Source organism: Bubalus bubalis, chromosome 12 (genome assembly GCF_019923935.1).
Source record: "Bubalus bubalis isolate 160015118507 breed Murrah chromosome 12, NDDB_SH_1, whole genome shotgun sequence".
Taxonomy (NCBI): Eukaryota; Metazoa; Chordata; class Mammalia; order Artiodactyla; family Bovidae; genus Bubalus; species Bubalus bubalis.
This window is the reverse complement of record NC_059168.1, coordinates 44,410,517-44,427,614: the sequence shown is the minus strand read 5'-3', so window position 1 is coordinate 44,427,614 and position 17,098 is coordinate 44,410,517. Positions and strand designations below refer to the sequence as shown.

General features: G+C 47.7%; 1 long non-coding RNA gene and 1 pseudogene across 1 annotated transcript in view; one reads left to right on the top strand and one right to left on the bottom strand.

Moving 5' to 3' along the window:
- LOC123464769 overlaps nt 1–12,359 on the bottom strand; it is a 17,092-nt gene extending 4,733 nt beyond the window's left edge. The window contains exons 1-3 of the long non-coding RNA XR_006639794.1: nt 11,909–12,359; nt 11,316–11,412; nt 9,412–9,461 (exon numbers count right to left, since the gene is read on the bottom strand). This is a non-coding gene — a long non-coding RNA (uncharacterized LOC123464769). The remainder of the gene's footprint in view (nt 1–9,411; nt 9,462–11,315; nt 11,413–11,908) is intronic.
- On the top strand, nt 7,007–17,098 carry LOC123464768 (annotated as a pseudogene).

Genomic DNA, 17,098 nt, shown 5'->3' with positions numbered 1-17,098 from the left:
GGACCAGCTCTCAACAGCTCACTAAGGAGAGCTCACAGGAGCAGAGATGTAGAAATAACACCCGTTCCAGGGTTGGGTATTTAAGCAGTAACCCAAGATGAGGAGGCCGTAGCATGCTCTCTGGCTGGACGCCTGGACTTGTCAACAGCCAGAAAGGATGATTTTAAGAAGACATTTCATCTGAGAAAGAGTTCCATCCATGCTTCATTGGTTCACGACTGGACAGCAGCTTCGTGAATGCTGATGACACAGCGGTGAGGAAGACTCCTCCCAGAGGCCGCTGGGTGGGAAGTGAGACCAAGGTCAGGAGAGCGAGGACCCTCACACGTGAGAGAGGGGTGGCCATGGTTCTCGGAGCACAGAGCTCATCAACTGTGGTTGGGTCTGAGGGTTTAGCCTCCCCAGAAGCTGCAGCAATGGCCTTGATCAGGAAAAGAAGGCAAGCCAAGGGAGGGGACATGGGGAGAGGCTCATGGTTGAGGTGGTGCCATGCCTGTTCCAGGACCTGAGCTCAGGGGCCACAGAGGAGGTGAGAGGAAGACGGGTCTTGACCACAGTGCCCAAGATGCTCTTCATAATCCAAGAGCCTTGAGAACCCCCCGAGCCTCTGAGAAAGAAGGCAACAGGTGGACCGGCATTTCAGCATGTGCTCTGTGGGTGGAGGGGTGGGAGCAGGGCGGGCCCAGGGCATAGAGGATGAGCTGCCTGTTCTCCTTGCTTGATGTTCTCCTACAATAAGCCCTGCACTTGCCTTCACCACAACCTGGTGTCAGCAGATTGGCAGACAGAACCCAGTTCTGTCAGTAATATAACCTTTAACCCAAAGGCATCCTGGGCTTGTCTTCAGGACCAAGTGGGGGGTGGGGGTAGGGGTGGGGGTGGGGGTGGAGTGGTGACCTGATGCACTGGACAAGCCCTGGAGCCACAGATCAGGGCTGAACTGACCCTGCCAGTTACTTGCCTGTGCTCACTGCCTCACTCTCTTGCCTCAGCTTCCTCATCTGGAAAATGGGGACCATGATCATAGCTACTGTGATGTTGTAGTTTATAATAAGAAATACATATATTTGATCTTTATCTTGTTCCTAGCATGGATCTCCTAAAACCCTGGGGGTTTCCTAGCAGCAAAAGAGTCTTTTGTTATATTAATGTGTTGACTTTTAGAAAGTCCACACGAGGGTGATCAGGTGTGAGAACTTTGAGGCCGGCCCTGGACCTCTGGGGTGGGATGGCTGGAAACTGAGTTCAAGCACTGGTGGTCAGTGATATAATCAACCAGTCATGATGGAGCCTCTGTGTAGCCAGTTAGAGTCAGTCACTCAGTCATGACCAGCTCTTTGAGACACCATGGACTGTAGCCCTCCAGGCTCCTCTGTCCATGGGATTTCCCAGGCAGGAATACTGGAATGGGTTGCCATTTCCTTCTCCAAGGGGTCTTCCTGATCCAGGGGTCAAACCTGCGTCTCCTGCATTGTAAGCTCACCATGTGAGCCACCAGGGAAACCTGCGTGAGCCCAAAGGGAGAGATTTGGAGACCTTCTGGATTGGGAAACCCAGGAGGTCAAGGAGTTAATTTGGGCAAAGTCGAGTTTAAGGAAGGAATGAAGCAGATAGAGTTCTTAGATCTAATGACTAGGAGAAAAAGGAGACCTGAGCAGATCCCTACAGTTAGAGGACCCAAGATGCACCTGGAGGAATCAACACTTCTATTTACCGAACAAGGAAGAAAAGTCCTGAGCTTGTGCAAACCAGGAATAGGGCTTCCTGGCCCCAGGTCTCCTCGGATCTGTCAAAGGGCACTCCAGGGACCTGCTCTCACCTGCAGACTCTGGAGGGTACACCAGGGTTTTCTCTCTTGCACCCCTGGCTCACCCTCTGCTCCCCTCCCCTCCCCTGCAGACCACTCCACAGGATGACACCGGTCCCACCGGCCTGGAACATGGAGTCAGCCCTTAGAAGCTTCTGTGAACAGGGAGGGTCCCACACCTCAACAGAGTCTCCTCTTCAGGGGAGGAAAGTCGGCCAGACCCATCCAGACACAAGGCCCCAGCCCTGCCCAGGGAGCCTTTGTGTACCAGCTCTTAGGCAAGTCAGTCCAGGCCCACCCACGTGTATGGGTTCTAACACGAACTCATAAAAGGGTGATGAAAGAGACAGGCAAGCCCACTAGAATCCTCTCCCTCTGCTACAAGGACATGACCCTGCACACATGTCCACAAAACACATTCACACATTCTGAAGGCTGTGGGAACTGCACTGGCTCCTGGATCCTTGAGATTAGATAAGCCAGCTGAACCACAATGGCCAGAAAAGTCCAAGAAAAACAGTGTTCTTCCCATCCCAGAAAAACAGTGTTCTTCCCGTCACAGAGGCAAGAATTATGCAACTGGCTCTACAGCCTCTTTGGGTCTCAGACATGATTTGCTTCTTGCCTTATGAGACCAATGTAATATTACTACCTCCAAGTACCTACCACCACACAAAATAGTTTCTTCTCCACCTGTTGCTGCTCTCAGTTCAGTTCAGTTCAGTTCAGTCGCTCAGCTGTTGCTCTACTTGGCTCAAAACCCCCTGGTTATTTGTTCAACACCCTGCAAGGTTCTGTGTGTCTTTGGTGCAGACAAAAATTGCTAATACTTGCATTATCCTCCTTGGATTATAAAAATTCCTGCCCCGAGATGACTTCACTGCTTTGTTTTCTCCAATTTCAAAAATTCAGAAGCAGAGGTCATCTGCCTCTGTGGTTTATACTGTTCGTAGCACTCACCCTTCTTGGAACCTAAAATAAACATGCAAGGACATACCCATAAGGTAGGAGAACACTTAGGTAGGGGGAGCGCATATCTTCCCGATGTAGGGGCATCCAGTGTGGAATGGAGGAGGAGGAAGAGTCTGTAGGAAAGAGAAAGAGGTGGCGGTGGGGAAGGTAAGCCCAGGGGACAAACAGGGACCGAGGATAAGGTGTGCTGCAACGAAGGGGAGGTTCCTGTGAGGAGACACTCACTCGTGGGAACAGAAGTCAGAACAGGCGGTGAGGGTTTGGACGGAAAGGAAGGCAGGTGGTGGAGGTGCTCTGCATGTTGACCTGGGGGAGGTCACAGGACATGTGCAGGAGGGAGAATCCATCAATTTGTACACTGAAGCTCTGTGCTTCTTACTGTCTGTTAATTATGCCTTGATTTTTAAAAGTCTATCTGTAAGGATACTGCAAAACTCTTAGAGGAAAATATAGGCAGGACACACTTTGATATAAATCACAACAAGATCTTTTCCCAACACCCTGCCTAGAATAATGAAACTAAAAACCAAAATAAGCAAATGGGACCTAATTAAACTTTTCCAATGAGTCAACTCTTCGCATGAGCTGGCCAAAGGACTGGAGTTTCAGCTTTAGCATCATTCCTTCCAAAGAAATCCCAGGGCTGATCTCCTTCAGAATGGACTGGTTGGATCTCCTTGCAGTCCAAGGGACTCTCAAGAGGCTTCTCCAACACCACACTTCAAAAGCATCAATTCTTCACTGCTCAGCCTTCTTCACAGTCCAACTCTCACATCCATACATGACCACAGGAAAAACCATAGCCTTGACTAGTCAGACCTTTGTTGGCAAAGTAATGTCTCTGCTTTTGAATATGCTGTCTAGGTTGGTCATAAGTTTTCTTCCAAGGAGCAAGTGTCCTTTAAATTCATGGCTGCAATCACCATCTGCAGTGATTTTGGAGCCCCAAAAAAATAAAGTCTGACACTGTTTCCACTGTTTCCCCATCTATTTCCCATGAAATGATGGGACTGGATGCCATGATCTTCGTTTTCTGAATGTTGAGCCTTAAGCCAACTTTTTCACTCTCCTCTTTCACTTTCATCAAGAGGCTCAAGAGTCTTCTCTAACACCAGAAGAGATTAAATAATTGTAAGCTCACACGACTCTTGAGGGACAGTGCCAATCCAACCCCAGATGCTTGGAATTCCAAAACAATGTCTGCCAGACACAGACTTGACACTGGACAATTTTATAACTAAGTGCAGCATTTATTTAATTCTCCTGCATTTGTGAGAAAGTATTAATGTAGCAGTCCATGGGGTCACAAGGAGTCAGACATGACTTAGTGACAGAACAAAGGAGAACAGGAAACATCTGTGCAGCCATGGTAATTTTTCAAGTTACGTGACACCTTCAGCTTCCCTCCGTTTTGTCTCAGCCGATGTCCCCAGCACACAAGGGACTAAACAAAACTGCAGGGATGTGGCTAAGCTTCCCGTTCTCTATGCTGCTGGAACACAGACTATGAAGCCCAGAGGAGAAATGTAACCAAAAATTATAGATGATTTTTCTAAGTCTTTCCAAATGCATGCTAGGGCCAGGAATTCCACCTGGTAATCTTGATCCCAAGTGTCCCTCCATCTCCCAACAGCCGACAGGGAGGCTGAGGGGCAAGGAGGGCCCAGGAACCGCCGAGGTCACAGTCACGGGACACTACTCACAGTTAAGGTTGCTGACTGCACTCCCTCCCTGTTGCCAAGCAGTAAACACACTCTGTCACTCACAGGGTCGGGGGCTGTTATGATCCCTGTTTTCACAAAGGAAAGTCGGGCTGTGAGGGCAGAGCAGTCAGCACCCTGTGTCCGGCCCCCGGCTGGGGGAGCTGGTGCAGGGCTCGGGGCAGGCGTCCACATCTGGCTGTCATCACAGAGACTGGCCGAAGCCACAGGCTCACCTGAACCTCCCCCTCTCGCCACGGTTGCAGCCCATAGACCTCACCCTCAGTTCTTCAGTTAGTTTCACTCTTTCCTTTTTCCCAGGACACACACCCCAGACACAGAGCTGCCCGCAGTGCGGACATGGCCAGTGGAGGACACGGGACTGAGTTCAAACCACAGCCCCAAAGGACAGGGAGGGGCCACCAGCAGGGACGTGGGAGACACTCAAGATCAGGGACGGGCTCTCCAGAGGGGGCACTTTGGGGAGGATATTAGAGAAGACCTGAAGGGGGCACAGGGCATTGGCCCTGCAGAGTGGGGAATTTGCACGGCCTGGGGTCCTGGGTACCACAGAGGTCCCCACCTACAGGCCCCCGTGGGATGCTGTGAAGCTCTGGGAAGGGATTGAAGCAAGAAGTGAGACTCCTGCTACAGGAACAGCATCTGGATTGCTAGGGGCAGGGAAAGCATCCCAAGAAAGTTCTCTGTCCATTCAACTCAATTCTGTCTTGACACTGACGACCCAGGGTTAGCACAGACCTGCAGGTCAAGGATAAAATCTTTCACAAGATTCCCCCACCACCGTTCACATGCAAGCACAAGCCTTGTGGACCATCTGTGCTGCTAATCAACCTGCTCTAAGTTGGGGTGGGGGGAGCGTCCCCATGCCCCTGTAGGTTCCATGATGATAAACAGAACTCACTGAAAGTGCTGCACCTACAATTACAGTTGTGTCGGACGTAGACAATACAGATCGGGGCAGGTGAGTGTACAGACGCAGGGTCAGGCTCTCGGGGGAAAGGGGCAGAGCTGTCGAGCCCTGTCCCTCATCCTCAAGGAGCCTCCAGGCAGCCCCTCCCAGAAAGCATCCACATGTTCAGCACATGTGATCTCCCTGACAACCCAGGTGGGGTCCACAGGGACTCAACACAAACAGCCAAAGGCTCCAACTGCTCAGAAACTTCTAAGGGTTTTTTAGACACAGCATCAGGAACCAGAAACAAAGACCAGATGTACTTGATAATACCGCAAGGAGAAGCAGGAGGGCTGGGTGGGTCTGCTCTGCTTTTGCCTTTTTTTTTAATGAGTTTTTTTAAAAGTTAATTAATTAATTTTAATTGGAGGTTAATTTACAATATTGTGGTGGTTTTTGCCATACATTGACATAAATCAGCCACAGTGTACATGGGTCCCAACATCCCCATCCCATCCCTCTGGGTTGTCCCAGTGCACCGGCTTTGAATGCCTGGTTTCATGCATTGAACTTAGACTGGTCATCTACTTCACATAAGGTAATATACATGTTTCAATGCTATTCTCTCAAATCATCCCACCCTCGCCTACTCCCACAGAGTCCAAAAGACTGTTATTTACATCTGTGTCTCTTTTACTGTCTTGCATCTAGGGTCATCGTTACCATCTGTTTAAATTCCATATATATGCATTAATATACTGTATTGGTGTTTTTCTTTCTGACTTACTTCACTCTGTATAATAGGCTCCAGTTTCATTCACATCATTAGAACTGACTCAAATGCATTCTTTTAATAGCTGAGTAATACTCCATTGTGTGTATATGTACCACGGCTTTCTTCTCCATTCATCTGCCGATGGACATTTAGGTTGCTTTCATGTCCTAGCTGTTGCAAACAGTGCTTCAACGAACATTGGAGTGCACGGATCTCTTTCAATTCTGGTTTTCTCGGTGTGCATGCCCAGCAGTAGGATTGCTGGGTTGTATGGCAGTTCTATTTCCAGCTTTTTAAGGAATCTCCACACTGCTGTCTGTAGTGAACAGTGGCTACACTAGTTTGCATTCCCACCAACAGTGTAAGAGGGTTCCCTTTTTCTCCACACCCTCTCCAGCATTTGTTGTTTGTAGACTTTTTGATGGCAGCCATCCTGACCGACATGAGATGGTACCTCACTGTGGTTTTGATTGCTCTTGTTTTTGAAGCGGTCAGCCAAGAGGGTTGTGGTGGAAACAGGAGGGGTAAAAAGAAAACAAAACTGCAGGAGCCAGGAATGATTCCAAGGAAAGGAACAAGCAGCATAAATAAACACTAGGGCTTTTAGGAAAACAAGGGGCTCGGGGAGATTGTGCGGGAGGCATTGTTGGGGTGGGGTGGGATCCAGCATGAGCCTGGATGGTGAACACCAGGAAGAAAAAGTCAGAGGATGGGCATTCTGTAACTCTGTGGCTTTTGTATCCACTTGGCTTCTAAGGGACAAACATGTTTTATTGTCTGTGAACAGACCAGGGCTGATACTGACACCAAACAGCCTACAACAGAAAGAGAATTATTCCTATTGGAGCCTCCTCTATTTCAGTCTTAAAAATAACACTGCTGATCCCCCACCCCCACATCTGCGCTGGGAGGTTGGGTCTAAGCTCTCACTGTTGGCAGCACAAACTTCCTTCCACCCTTTCAAGGAAGTGAGTCTCTGCTGCAACTTGTAAGACCACATGCAGATTTCCTGCAACTTTGAAATGAGCTTAAAATTCCCAGAAGAAAGAATTAAAGAGATCTGTGAATTACTTTGTGAATGCAGAGGAGGACTGCAAATGAGGTGGTCCTGACCATCGATAAGGGCACAGAAGAGCTGCTGAAGGCACAAGGGACACAGCCGGGGGCGGGGAGCTGCGGAGCAGCCCAGAGCACAGGGCTAGGCAGCTACGTCACTGTCCCTCACGGAGGCGGCTACAGCTGGTTAAAAGTGCTGTGTGCAAAGTCCTAAGCCAGAGTTGCCACTCCCTGGCCAGGCCAGCTGGCCCTCATTGGGCAACTCCTGGCAGGGCCTGAGGTCTCAGCCCTGCCCTGTCTGTAAGCCGCCGAGCACGCAGCTCTGAGCTGTCTCAGGGTAACATTTTCCCGAGCTGAAATTTCTGACCCCTGACATTGGCCTTGAACAAGATGGAGGCTTTGAAATCTGAGGGCATGAGTCGCGTGGCTGTGGACTACGTGGAAGGCATCCTGCAGCCCAAGCCCACCTGTGACACCTGGGATCAGATCCGGAGCTTCCAAGCCAGGCCTGATGACCTGCTCATTTCTAGTTACCCGAAAGCAGGTAGGCGGGAGGTGGGAGGAGGGGCAGGGACAGAAGCAAGCAAGATGCAGCACTGAGGATGTTGAGAAACCCTCTGGGGTTTGAGCAGAAAACCATTCAGTGGGCAGAGGGATACAGCCAACACAAATCACGGGGGCGGGGCGGGGGACCACACAAAAAACATTAAAATGACCTACACATCTTAAGAATTTAATACTTCCTGTGAAGTACATGTTGTTTACTTCCCTGCAAGACAGTAAATCAAACAGTCTGAAACAAAGGGTCCAGACTTGTTGATTTACTTGTTACCAGGTGGGCTGCAGTTTAAATATAATCAGTTTAACAAAGTTACTGTAGAAACAGGACAAACTTGAGCTCAGCCACTGCGTCATGTAATTTGGGGGTGAGCCGGGACGAGGAGTTCTCTGCAGCTTTTGTCTGCATCTACAGTTAGACCAAGAGAGAAGGCAATGGCACCCCACTCCAGCACTCTTGCCTGGAAAATCCCATGGATGGAGGAGCCTGGTGGGCTGCAGTCCCTGGGGTCGCTGCAAGTCAGACACGACTGAGCGGTTTCGCTTTCACTTTTCACTTTCATGCATTGGAGAAGGAATGGCAACCCACTCCAGTGTTCTTGCCTGGAGAATCCCAGGGACGGCAGAGCCTAGAGGGCTGCCGTCTCTGGGGTCGCACAGAGTTGGACACAACTGAGCAACTCAGCAGCAGGGGCATCAGGGAAGGCCCTTACAGCAGATCCAGACCGGGCACCCCCAGCTGGTTGGGGGAGCAGGCGAGCAGAGAAGGGGGCTTATGTTCTGCAAGGCTGAACTCATAAGTCCTCCTGCTCAGGGTCCCAGACCTACTCTCTGCATCTCCACCCTCCCAGTGGTATGTTGTAAACCTGCATTCTTATTTCAATATAATCAGTTTAACAAAGTTACTGTAGAAACAGGACAAACTTGAGCTCAGCCACTGCGTCATGTAAATTTGGGGGTGAGCCGGGACAAGGAGTTCTCTGCAGCTATTTGTGTGCATCTACAGTTAGACCAAGAGAGAAGGCAATGGCACCCCACTCCAGCACTCTTGCCTGGAAAATCCCATGGACGGAGGAGCCTAGTTGGCTGCTGTCTCTGGAGTCGCACAGAGTTGGACACTGCTGAGCGACTTAGCAGCAGCAGCAGCAGCACAGTTAGACCAAAACATAGTACTCAGCTCATACCCCAACTGCACATACATTTGCTCTTTGCAAAATCAATAACTGTCAATAATTTCTGCTACGTTCACTCATGGGCACACACATATACTCCACCCACCCTTTGACTTTATCTGTATTGATTTGATAAAAGGCTCTGCAGGCAGATGGGGCCTTAGACTCATGTGTCAACTGGTTTCAAATCAGCCTTGACTTTCTGATACTACTTCTCATGAGTTTGTTCAGAATTAAAATTTTCTAAATGTGAGTTTCTGAAAGTAACCACTGGTGGGGAAATCACATCTCACTGCCTTATTTCACTCACAATTCTACTCTATCACCATAATTTCAGTACAATGCTTAATCTTTCATCTTTCCCCACCTACCAAAAGTGAGCATTAAAGTTTGGTTCATTTAGAGTTTTCATGGGTTAGGGGTTACAATCTAATAACAACAGAAAGAAAAGCACTTACCAGCTAATGCAGTATTTAATCAGTCATGAAAACTGCATATGCTATAAAGGCTGTATTGATAAAAGGGAACAAGAAACAAGCTCAGATGATGTAAAGGTTTTCACCGAGATTTTTAGCAAAATAGTAAACACTCTGTGACTGAGCAGAGATACACACATTGTAGAATCACTGACCTCTGACCCCAAGGACCAGCTGACTTTGAACCTCCCCAATGTTAGCCCGTGCCTATAAATTCAGAGTTGTTGTTTAGTCGCTAAGTCATGTCTGACTCTGAAATCCCATGGACTGTAGCCCACCTGGGTCCTTTGTCCATGGAATTCTCCAGGCAAGAATACTGGAATGGGGTGCCATTTCCTACTCCAGGGGATCTTCCCAACCCAGGGATTACACCCACATCTCCTGCTTGGCATGGGGATTCTTTGTCACTGAGCCACCTAGGAAGCTGCCAAAATTCATAGTAAACACACAAAACGAGTACAGATGACTCCAACTTCCTTTGAGTTGATAGCTAAAGAAATATTGGTCCTTTAACCCGTAATGAAGAGTTGATTACAGATAATATTAGAGACCAACTCGTCTAGGAAATAAAACGTCACTGCTATTCGATCTCCTCCTGACATGGACATGGTCAGACGTCTGGTTCAATAGGTCTTCAAGGCTGCAGAATAGGTAGTAGCCCCCACACTAGTCAGGATGGGGCCCATATAAGTGACCGAAACTGGAGACGGAAGCCCTCCTTCAGGGGTAGTGTGGGTGCAGCTTCTGGATCGAGCTCCGTGCTTGACCCAGATGTGTGGAGTGGCTTCCACACATCATGTACCCGGTGCGGCCACCCTCAGACCTCTGTCTCCTTCCTTTAACTCTCAGAAGGTAAATCAGTCTCAGGGTGTTGAGAATCTCAGTGGCAAAGGAGCCTAGGAAATGCACTTTCTAGCCTTCAGGAAAAACAGGACAGCATGAACACAGAGACTAAGCCCTAATCACTCGCTCATTTAGCCAACACACAACAAAGCCTCAGGCTGTGCACTTGGGAAACAGTCTGAAGATCACACAGGGACAACCCCACATCACAGCTGGGAGAGACAGACTTCCACTCCACCTTTCTAAGGAACAATGCCACCAACTCAGTAGCATGACAACCCTAATGAATGGTTGTGACAGAGAAAAGAAGAACTGTCTATTTATGAATCTTATGTCCACTCCAAACTGGAGTGTTTGCCTAAAAATCCATATTATGATAACACAAGATGTAAACAAAGAAGGATGTTTTTGAATTCCACTATAAAGCAGGCTTCAATGTTCACACAGCTGCTCTAACGAGTATTTGCTCACATCCCAAGAAATGCGGCAGATAATGTCTGTGCCTCCTATTCTTACCCACGGAACAAGGAACAACATGGACGCAGGAGATTGTGGACTTGATACAAAACAGGGGTGACGTCAACCAAAGCCAGAGGGCACCCACGCATGAGCGATTTCCCTTCATTGAGTGGATAATCCCTTCCCTAGGATCTGGTGAGTACATCACGGCTGCACCTGACCCCAGGTCTAGACGTTCCCCAGAATTTTTACTGGCCAGCAGCCCTCTCAGGCTTCCCAGGTGGTGCTGTGGAAAAGAATCCACCTGCAAATGCAGGAGACGTGGGTTCCATCCTTGGGTTGGGAAGATCCCCTAGAGAAGGAAATGGCAACCCACTGCAGTATTCTTGTCTGGAGAACTCCATAGACAGAAGAGCCTGGTGGACATGACTGAGTGACTAAGCACAGCAGCCCTTTCAGAATCCCAGGTGTTCAAACCACCATCAATGGACTTCAGGACTCTTTTTCACTGTCTGGCCATGGCTATACTTCAGACATTTTCTAATTGAGTTTCTGTTCATACAAAAGTAAGTTAAAGGACTTACCGGTGGTCCAGTGGCTAAGATTCTGAGCTCTCAATGCAAGGGACCTGGGTTCAATGCCTGCTCAGGGAAACTAGAATGCACATGCCACAGTTAAGACCTGGTGCAGCCAAATACATATAAATACATATTAAAATTTTTAAAAATATTTTAAAAGTTTTAAAATAAAGTAAGTTTTGATTCTCCAATTAGAAATTAAACTCATTCCACAAAGACGAGCCTAGGAGAGATAATTTTATGGTGGAAGGGTTTGAATTTTTTAGGTTCTTATTCATTTGGTTCATTGTGTGGTTAAAAGGTGTTCTGGAGACTTTGTTGGTGGCCAGTGGTTAAGATGATGCTCTCACTGCAGGAAGCATGAGTTCAATCCTGGCTGGGAACTAGAATGCCACAAACTATGTGGCAAAAACAAAAACGGCTCTAGCCAAAACCCCCGTTCTCTCATATGAAAGCCACAGAGAGTTACAGGTGGTCTGGAGTGTTCCTAATAGAGTAAAAATGGGGCAGCAAGTTTCTGAAGCAAATGGAAAAAAATAACGGAAAGTTGTTCAAAACTAATTACACAGGCTTGAAACAAGCGAATGCAATGACCTCACCCCGGATGTTGAAGACACATCTCCCCTTCCACTTGCTGCCACCATCTTTCCTGGAGGAAAACTGTAAGGTAGGGAGCCAAAGGAATGCAGATTTGGCCCCTTTGAAGGACCTCAGACTGGTCTTCAATTTCCTCTTAAAACACGTCACTTGTTAAAAACAGAAACAAAAACAAAAAAGTCCATTGGTCACATATCATCAATACGCAGATTGACATGAACCCTTTCCACCTCCCACAAAAGCCACAGCACAGAAACACAGCATCAGGAATACCCACCTGTGTGGAATACGCCCACCCTCACGTCATTGTCTGCTGTTCTAATCCTGGTTTTGCTTCTCCCCTTCCTCTCTCCACTTCTAGATGATCTACATAGCCAGGAATCCCAAGGACAGCATGGTGTCTTGTTACCACTTCCACAGGATGAATAGAAGCCTTCCTGCTCCAGGCACCTGGGAAGAATACTTTGAGAGTTTTCTGGCTGGCAAAGGTGAGCGCTTGGTTTCCACCCTGTCTCAAAATTCTCAAGCACTCTACAAAAAAGGTGTCAGTTTCTGAGAACAGCAGGGGCTCTGCTGGCTTTCAGTTCAGTTCAGTTGTTCACTTGTATCCGACTCTTTGCAACTCCATGGACTGCAGCATGCTAGGCCTCCCTGTCCATCACCTACTTCCAGACTTTACTCAGACTCATGCCCATTGAGTCAGTGATACCATCCAACCATCTCATCCTCTGTCATCCCCTTCTCCTCCTGCCTTCAGTCTTTCCCAGCATCAGGGTCTTTTCCAATGACTCAGCTCTTCACATCAGTATTGGCCAAAGTATTGGAGTTTCAGCTTCAACATCCGTCCTTCCAATGAATACTCAGGACTGATTTCCCTTAGCTGGCTTTACCATGAAGAAATCACAAGGGGTACCTCCTCCTTCCCTTCAGGATCCTCCTCCTGGAGTGGGGGTGGGGATGGGGGGTGTACTTGTCACTGGGTTTCTGTGACTCAAGGCCCTGTTTCTGGTCCCATCCTGCAGTGTGCTGGGGCTCCTGTAAGACCACGTGAAGGGCTGGTGGCAGGCCAAGGACCAGCACCGCATCCTCTACCTCTTCTACGAGGCCATGAAGGAGGTGAGGACCAGGCCACCTAACAAGTCCCCATTTGACCATAAATGCTTAAGTTGCAATGTGTGCACACCATCAGGGACCCTCAGATTGCAGTTGGGCACAGGAGATGCTGTGTTTCGCTGGCTGCCCCATCCACCCATCACAGTGCACCTGGCACATCATGAGTTTCCATAGCACAGTCTCACCCGAGCTTCCTAGAACTCTGGGCTGTGGGATACCTTTTCCTTACAGGCAGAGGATGGCAAACATGAGTGATACTTTTTCTCCCCTCTTGCGGTGCGTATTTTAAAATTCCCATTAGAAGGAAAAAACTCTCTATTACATTTTGGTTTTTTTCATTAGTGCTAGAGGAATGAGAGAGTTTCAAGAAACAGTTTAAGAAATTTGGTGCAGTGGGAAACACTATGGATTCTCAAACCCAAGTTCTGGCTTACTGCTTGCTGACAATTCTTCTTTGTGAAGATGTTTGACATCTAGGAATTTTGATGTTAGAAGTCACTAGAGAGGAGATAGTAATATACACTCCAAGAGATGCTATCAGGACTGAAGGAGGTGGTGTCATGAGAGTTGATGGTAAGTGGTCATCTACCCAGCACTTTTGTGACTCCACTGGGTCTGTACAGAATGACAATCTCTGGCCTTGGATTTGTAACTGAGAGCCTGATTTTGGAGGCTCCGATTTTTTGGTACATCACAGACAGAAGCAGGAAACAGGCCGCTGTGGCCAGATCCCCGAAGCCACAGTGATGTCTGCTCTCAGCATCAGTTCAGTGCCTCCCCTGGGGGCATTTATCGGACGGGCTGGAGCAGGACATTTGGACCTGACCCTGGACATTCTGCTCCGTGGAGCCTGTCCCACGCACTCCAGGTCACTGTGTTTCGAGCATCTTACCAACATGACCCAGTTGACATGTTAGAGCAAGAACAGTGTAAAGACTCCAGTTAATACAGAGAACTGGAGAAGGCAATGGCACCCCACTCCAGTGTTCTTGCCTGGAGACTCCCAGGAATGGGGAATCTGGTGGGCTGCAGTCTGTGGGGTCGCACAGAGTCCGACACGACTGAACCCACTTAGCAGCAGCAGCAGCAGCAATACAGAAACAGTATGAGTCACCACATCTAAATGAGTCATTTCTAAAAAGCTGAACATTTGTGAGATACAATTTTTAAAAATTTTAACTTGTGGCATGTTACTGATTACTATTATTAACTCATTTCAATATTCTTTTAAGACTATTATTCATTGATATACATTATCTTATACCAAGTCTTTTCTTTTGACTCTGCTCGTAGAACCCAAAGCATGAAATTCAGAAGCTGGCAGAATTTATTGGAAAGAGCTTAGATGATAAAGTTCTGGATATAATTCTTTACCACACTTCATTTAGCGTCATGAAGCAGAACCCAATGGCAAACTACACGTCGGTTGCGAATGAACACATGAACCAGTTGATGTCTCCATTCATTAGAAAAGGTTTTCAATGTTTCCTTTTGGCCATAATCCTAAAGGAACTGTCCAATATTTCATAGTCTCTGGGGAGTTTCCTTGCTATAGAAAAGAAAAATAAGATCGATAATGAAGGATTCTGGGAAAAGAACAATTTAAGAAAAAACAGATGAAATTAACATTCAGCCACAAGTGGAAAGTGAGATTTGGTGTCTAGGTCTAACCGAGTATCCTCCTGTTCCCTCTGGAGTTCTGGCTGATAAGGTGAAATGCCGGGAGCCGGCGAGAGACATTCCACTCGTGACAAAGGTCATGAGGAAGGAGGCTCGGCATACGCAAAGGCGGGATCGAGCCTCGGGAGTGCCCCCGGATATTCTCGAGCATCTACCCCCCAAAAACCAGAGTCTGCCTACTTTATTGCTTTGTGCTCTCACCTCTGACTTTAACTGGGGGCTGTCCCCCACCACCATCTCACTCTCTCTGTCAAAGAGTTAACTTACAGCTCCAATTAATAAAGTTCCTGGGCAATTAGGAGTGTTTAAATCCAAACCCCTCAGATGGCTCTCTAACTCGCCTGACAAGTTTACCCGGACACCTACAGCTATGCATACGATTGTTTACAGTCTCCCAGCCTCCAGAGGCACGGGAAGCTTAAGATATTCAAATAGCTTAGAGCCTCTCAGAGAATTAAAAACTGTCAGAATAAAACTAGTAAAAGATTTCATTGATGAGCCAATGTTTGTTGCCAAGTTTTCACATCCCCTGAATTGTATCCTTGAATGTGCATTAATTAATATAGTTGGTATGTAGAAAAAATAAGTAGTGGCCTTGGTGTTAGTAACTTTAGACCCTTAAGGTAGTAAATTCTTTACTTTGTAAACCCATTACACATCCACCCTATAGGAACGTAATCTTATCTTCGGAAGATGGCGCCAAACCTTAAAATAATTACTCTTAGAGAAAATAAGTCTTTGTTGATAAGTCCTTGTCAAGAGTCATAAAATGTTAATAGGCCTCTGGCCAGAAGATGATGTAAATCACCTAAACCATTTGTATACGATAAATCTGCAGGAAAGAAACCCTGGTTTTTGATAAGCATCAAAGACTGCTGATTTTGCATCCCCTATTATCCTCTATGTGTAACTTAGGGTATAAAAGCCCCTGTTGAAAATAAAGCTATGGGCCTTGCTCACCAACGCTTGGTCTCCCCATGTCATTCTTCCCTTTAACTTCCAGCTGAGTGTCCATCTGGAGCGCGGATGTCCTCTGCGACCATTTATTTGCCTGGGCTTCTAAGACCCACTCGAGAAGGTGTCTAAGGTGGGGCACCTTCCGCTATTCGAGAGGGCGCCTGCGGCCTCCGTGGTCAGAGCTAACCTGGTGTCACGGGTTATATTGATTTTCCGCGTAAACCAAGCCACTCAGCTTCTTTTCTCCACTGAATTTTCCTACTGAGCTATCCTCATTCTATTACTCTTTATTATCTCTAATTAACATTTGAATAGGTCGCCTAGCCGTCTCTCCTTCGAATACCCTGGATCAGCCGGGGCTGGACCTCGGCAGTGAAAAGGTACAGAATCGAGTCAGATGGAGCAAAGGATCCACTTTATAGAGAGTTCCAGGCTGTCAGAAAGGTCCATTCATTCAAAACTACTTTTCAAGTGGCTACTATATGCCGGGCTCTGTTCTGGGTAATGTTCAGAGCAGTGAACAAAGCACAGGAAAGCTCAGCCCTCGTGGAAACTAATTTCTAGCTGTACACAAGGAAGCAAATGGAAAAATATGCAGGATAATAGATGACAGTATGGAGAAAAACCAGCCTGGGAAAGGTAACAGGGATTGCAACTGGAGAATTGGGGGGAATCTTCTTTTCTCAAAACGGCACGTGCAGTCCCTCCACTAGCAGGCCCTGCTTGTTCTTCGGGCAACATCATGTTGGCACAGACCTTGCTTCGATGCACAGGAAGGACACACAGGAGTGGCCCTCAGCCCTGCTGCTCACACAACCTTGCCATCTCCCAACCCACAAACCAGACAGGTGATCCTTCCTCCATCCTGGAGAAGGCCCTGCTGGGCCAGCCAGAGGAATGTCTCCGGGGCAGGGGGTAGAACTCCTCATACAAGAGCAGGAGAACAGAGAACCACCCCTCCCAGAGTCCCCTCCCCTACACCCCGCGACCCCACTCCCACCACAGTACTGACTCCCTACCACGACTGTTCCAGGGGTCGTCGGGGATTGGAAGAACTACTTCACCGTGGCCCAGAATGAGAGATTTGATGATGATTACAGGAAGAACATGGCTGACACCACTCTAAGTCTCCACTTTCGATTCTCGTAAGGAAGTAAAAGCACCAGATTTAATTGGTATAAAGTTGATTACCCTGACCCCATGATATTGAATTCAGGTGGAGGGACTAGTGCTTCTTGTGTCTGCTTTTGTTCACCCTAAAAAAAGATGGAGCTAACAGAGGTTGGGGCCAGGTGGAAGGTAGAGACTTACAACCCTGGCATCCTTGCTAATGATCATGATGCGTCAGTTTTCTACAGACCACATGCGTGTGAACACGTTAAATATGCTCTGGTCATCACATAAGAATATACTCAAGTTTTCAGATTCAGTGTTGGTTTAAG